A 6,000-nucleotide genomic window follows, 5' to 3' on the forward strand; every position below is an offset into this window, starting at 1 on the left:
TCCATGTGCATGTATGCATTATGAGGTAACTGCAATATGTTCATAGGTTCATAGGTTCATACTAGGCTATCTGCCCTGGGGCAATTATAAGCCTAGCCCGATTCTGTATGGCTTACACCACCCCTTGATTTGAGTATACTGTGCCCTTTTTAAGGTTTAGTTTACTGTGCCTCTGTCTAATAGTGACACGGGAGTAATCCCTGGGACAAACCTACGATCCTCCATCCACTTATTGAGATTCTTCTTGAAGAGATTCAGTGAGGTGCTCTGCCTCACATGAACTGGAATTCTATTCCAGAGCGAAGGGAGCCTCTGGGTTATGAACCTGTCCCTCCAGCAAGTTCTATTTATTTCTGTGCTGAGGTTCAAGTACCTCGAGCATGTGGCTCTAAGGGATTTAGATTTACTGAGGTGGAGCATGTCCATTAATTCTGGATTTGACATAGCTTTGTATGTCAGGCATAGATCACCTCGAGCAGGCGGTATGCAACTGAGTAGAGCTAGAGTTTTTAACCGAGCAGCATATGGCATCTGTTTGAGACCCTTGATCCTCTTGGTGAGATACTTTTGGGGTCTTTCTAATTGCTGCAGGTGTCGGGTAAGGTACATCCCAAAAGGGGCATTGTATTCTATGATGGGCCTGATGAGGGATGAATAAAGGGGCACGATTACCTCTCTTGATCTAGATGTGAAACCCTTTGTGATGAGGTGGGCTATGTAGAAGGTCTTTCTAACCACTTTGGCAATGTGGTTTTCAAAGGAGAGATTGCTATCAACTTGGGTCCCCAGGTTCATAGGTTCAAAGGTTCATAGGTTCATACTAGGCTATCTGCCCTAGGGCATTTATAAGACTAGCCCAAAGTTTTGTGGCTTTCACCACCCCTTAAGTTTGAAGGATACTATGCCCATTAGTTTGCCGTGCCTCTGTCCAGCAGTGACACTGAGGTGATCCCTGGGGTAAACCTGCAATCTCCCATCCATTGGTCAAGATTTCTCTTGAACAAAGCCAGTGAGGTGCTCTGCCTCACATGTACCGGGATTTTGTTCCACAGCATAGGGAGTCTCTGGGTGATGAATCTGTCCCTCCAGCACGTCCTATTTATAACCGTGTTAAGGTTTAAGTCTCTTGCTCTTGTAGTTCTGATGGATTTGGATTTTTTGAGGTGGAGCAGGTCCCTAATAACTTTCTCTGTACTTAATGGGTTTCCGCCTATGTGGTAATTTGTGGGCACATTGTTTTTGCCAAAGGGTATGACTATACATTTTTTGGCATTTAGCTTTAAACCATGGTGCTGGCACCAGTTATCTGTCTCTGTGAGACCTTTTTGAAGGATGTTTGTGTCAGCTAGAGAGTTGATTATGGTGCCCAGTTTGCAGTCATCTGCGAACTTGGTGAGCCATAGTCCTCCCACGTTTGCCTGTACCTCGGAAAAGTATATACCGAACAAGAGTGGTCCCAGGGCAGAATCCTGTGGGATGCCACTTGTGACCGGTTTCGCGTCTGACATAGCTCCAGCAACTCTCACTCTGTGGGTTCTGTCTTTGAGCCAGTTTGCGACCCACCTTGTGACATAGGGGTTTATATTTAAGCTGGATAGCTTATCTATGATGCCCGAGTGGGGTATTGTGTCAAATGCCTTTGCAAGGTCCAGATAGGCTGTGTGGACTACCTTCCCTTCATCTATGGCTTTGGTGACTGTTTCAAAGAAGTCAACCAGGTTCAAAAGGCAGGATCTGCCCTTGACAAAGCCGAACTGGGTAGGATCTAGTGTCTGTAGGTCCCCAATGTCTTTGTTTATGAGCTCCATGATGATCCTCTCCATAGCCTTGCAGACTAAGCTGGTCAGGCTTATGGGGCGATAGTGTCCAGGGTCCGTAGAGGCTCCACCTTTGTGGAGTGGGACCACTGTTGCTGTACGCCATTCTGTGGGCACATATCCTGTAGTGAGGCTGAGATTGTATAGCTGTTTTATTTGAGGGATTAGTTCCTCTTGTAGTTCATGTAGGATGCAACCTGGGATGCCATCTGGTCCCATGGAAGCAGTGTTTTTTGCTTTGGAGAGGGCAGCCTTCACCTGAGCATCTGAGATGTTTGGGAGGCAGCCCTCTGCCGGGATAGATACTTGCTCTTTTGGGGGGGAGGGGTGGAGAAGTTTGCATTGAACCTGTCTGCCAGGATATTGGTGATGTCTGTGGGTTCAGTGTATTTTTTGTCGTTTAGAATCAACTCAGAACAAGTTTGGGAGTTGCATCCCAGGTTTCTAACATAACTGAAAAAAGCCTTATGATTGTCTTTGGTGTCCTGTGCAATTTTTCTCTCAAAGCTGGCCTTGGAGGATTTTATGAGGGATCGTAATTTTTTGCTAGTACTGATCAGAGATGCCTTCCCTATTAGGGATTTTGCTCTATCATGTAGTAGCTTATTCCTTCTGTTGTACAGTTTATTTATGGCAGGGGTCCACCAGACTGGACGCCTGCCTTTGGATGATTGGGTCTTGGTTTTGTTTGGGATAGCATGATCCATGCATTCCTGGAAATGTCCGTAGAATGCATTTATATAGGATTCTGCAGTTTGGGCTGTAGTTTCCACTGGCCCTGGGGCCTTGAAGGATTCCACTTCAGTTTTGAGAAGTGAGAATTTCGCTTTTGAGAAGTTTTTCACTGTGGTTTTCTGGGCTGGGGTGGGGTCGGATGTGGGCATCCAGTGAAATTAATTTATGGTCTGATCTTACCAATGAGGGATATACTTCTGGTGTGGAGCATAGAGTCCCCATGTTGGTAATGATCATGTCTAGTATGTTGTCCCCTCTTGTGGGAGTGGTGACTAGTTGTTCCATAGCATTTGAGTTTATAATTTCCAGGAATCTTTGGACTAAGGTGCTGGGGCTTGAGTAGTGCTCCCAGTCAATGTTTGGGTAGTTGAAGTCGCCCAATATAATGGTGTTTGGAGAGATCTTCATGTTCTCCAATGTTTTCAGGAAAGCCGAATGGGATTCCTGACTTTGAGAGGGTGGTCTGTAGGATGCTATAAACTGAAAAGCAGTCTTGCCCACTGTTAGTTGCACATATGCATTATGAGGTAACTGGAATGAGATACAGTGTTCCATGTGCATGTATACATTATGAGGCAACTGCAATGAGATAAAAACAGTGTTCCATGTTTATGTTGTAACTGCAATGAGTTATGATGTAACTGCAATGAGATGTAAACAGTGTTCGATGTGCATGCATGCATTATGAGGTAACTCCAATGAAATGTAAACAGTGTTCCATGTGCATGTATGCATTATGAGGTAACTGTAATGAGATATAAACAGTGTTCCATGTGCATGTATGCATTATGAGGTAAATGCAATGAGTTGTAAACAGTGTTCCATATGCATGTACTGTATGCATTATGAGGTAACCGCAATGAGGTGTAAATAGTGTTCCATGTGCATGCGCGCATTATGAGGTAACTTTAATGAGATATAAACAGTGTTCCATGTGCATGTATGCATTATGATGTAACTGCAATGACATGTAAACAGTGCTCAATGTGCACGTATGCATTATGAGGTAACTGCAATGAAATGTAAACAGTGTTCCATGTGCAGTATGCATTATGAGGTAACTGCAATGAGATGTAAACAGTGTTCCATATGCATGTACGTATTATGAGGTAACTGCAATGACATGTAAATAGTGTTCAATGTGCACGTATGCATTATGAGGTAACTGCAATGAGATGTAAACAGTGTTCCATGTGAAGTATGCATTATGAGGTAACTGCAGTGAGATGTAAACAGTGTTTAATGTGCACGTGTGCATTATGAGGTAACTCCAATAAGATGTAAACAGTGTTCCATGTGCATGTATGCATTATGAGTTAACTGCAATGAGATGTAAACAGTGTTCCATGTGCATGTATGCATTATGAGTTAACTGCAATGAGATGTAAACAGTGTTCTATGTGCACGTATGCATTATGAGGTAACTCCAATAAGATGTAAACAGTGTTCCATGTGCAGGTATGCTTCATGAGGTAACAGCAATTAGGTGTAAACAGTGTTCTATGTGGACGTATGCATTATGAGGTAACTGCAATGAGATGTAAACAGTGTTCCATGTGCACATATGCATTTTGAGGTACCTGCAATGAGATGCAAACAGTGTTCCATGTGCATGTATGAATTATGAGGTAACTGCAATGAGAATTAAATAGTGTTCCATATTAATCTATGTAGCATTGTCCATACTCAGGCTTGTGTTTTGGGCCTGGTTGTTTGCTAGTAGAGGTTTTGTGTCTGAGCACATGTCCCAGGTCATCATAGCTTAGCCAAGGCCAGTATAGCATTTCAGTGAGAGTGAATTGTTTATGGTCATTGGCTGACTGGGGTTGCCTGGACTACGCCTTGGAAAAAGCACCTCATTGGTTCTTTCAAGCTTTTTTTAAAGTTGTTTCAGGTTTCAACTTTGTTACTTAAGAAGTTAACTTGTGACTGTTTCTGCAATTTCACACTGAGCTAATCGGAGGAAGTTGGAGGAAGGGTTCTGAGCTAACGAATCTGAGATATATAACATTAAGTATCATGTTTTATGCTTATTTCTGAGTTATTTCTAGCACTTTTATTTTATGCACTGTGTGTGAGGTATGAAGTAGAATTTTCTACAATTGTTAAGCATCTGGTTGGGTTTGTTTGTTCTGATTTTTGTTTCCCACCCTCCCTCCCTCTTGGTATCGTGTTTTTATACTTGGTGGCTTTGCAGTTGCCCACCCCTACTGTAAATTTGATCTGGGACACTCCTCCCAGTCTAGTGTCATTACCTTATTGTACCTATTCCAGAGAGAACATTTGAGAAGAACAACCCAGTTAGCTTCTGCTCCTCCTTCCCCGTTTCCACTTTACAAAAAAAAAAAAAAATTCTAAGCTTGTTTCTTGCCTTTCCTATAAGTTGTCTAGTCCAGATATAGATTTGCTGTATCCAGGACTGTTTGCAAGCTTCTGAGCCCCCAATCCTTTCTGTGTTGGAGGGAAGCCTTCTAGCTTAATTTTGTTTCTTAGAACTAGCCAGTTTTCTAGTTTCAGCACTCAAATCTGTTTCTTTGAGCTCAGCACTTGTTCAGAACTCATTGTAGGCACTAAATAAGGTACAAATTACTACAGCACTCAACTTTCCTCACTTGTCTAGAGGAAAACAGCTTTTAGTACTTAATAAATAAGCACCTATCCAGGCATGTCTAAGGGTCAGCTCCCGATGTTTTCTCCTGTCTACCTGATGAATCTGGGCATCTTGGGGCAATGCAGCAATTGCCTCATGTACATAGACAACTCTCTCCTCCTACCATCCAACACTACAACCTGTGAGAGATGTACTTATATAACCAAACTGAAAGCAAAGCTGTCTTCACCCAAGACTGGACTAGACAGTCAAGAGAGAAGGTAAACACTTACACCACACCACACTCATTAGATAGTCCCTCAAAACCTACACCACCAAAACACACACATAGAAACAGAAAACACACATCTACATTCGTGGTGGCTCTCAAAAAAATCTACCCAAGCAACAGGGACCTCCAAAGCAGAAATGTCAGCAACCTCCACCCCCAGGACAACCCAAATGATGCATAGCCCACAAACTCAGTGTGCCACTCAACTACAGCCCATAAGGCATAACAACGTACCTAACACTCTAGTCATAGGTGACTCTATAGTCAGGCACACTGATGTTCCACTCACCAGGCTAAACAAGGAGAAAGTCACTGTCAGCTGCCTGCCAGGTGCCAGGATCCACCACATAATGCATGCACTCAGGTCACTCCATAGCAAGTACAAATATGACTCTGTCATTGTCCATGTTGGTGTGAATGACCTGAGACGTACCTCCCTGGATTACATGAAAAGAGACATGGAGGAACTTTCTGATCTTGTAGCCCAGGCAGATATGACCCTAGCCCTGAGTAGCATCCTGCCATCACCCAGAATGATACTACAGTACAAGGACAAAATGATTGAT

The sequence above is a fragment of the Protopterus annectens genome, chromosome 4.part0 (assembly GCF_019279795.1).
Source record: "Protopterus annectens isolate FY-2018-M chromosome 4.part0, PAN1.0, whole genome shotgun sequence".
Taxonomy (NCBI): Eukaryota; Metazoa; Chordata; order Ceratodontiformes; family Protopteridae; genus Protopterus; species Protopterus annectens.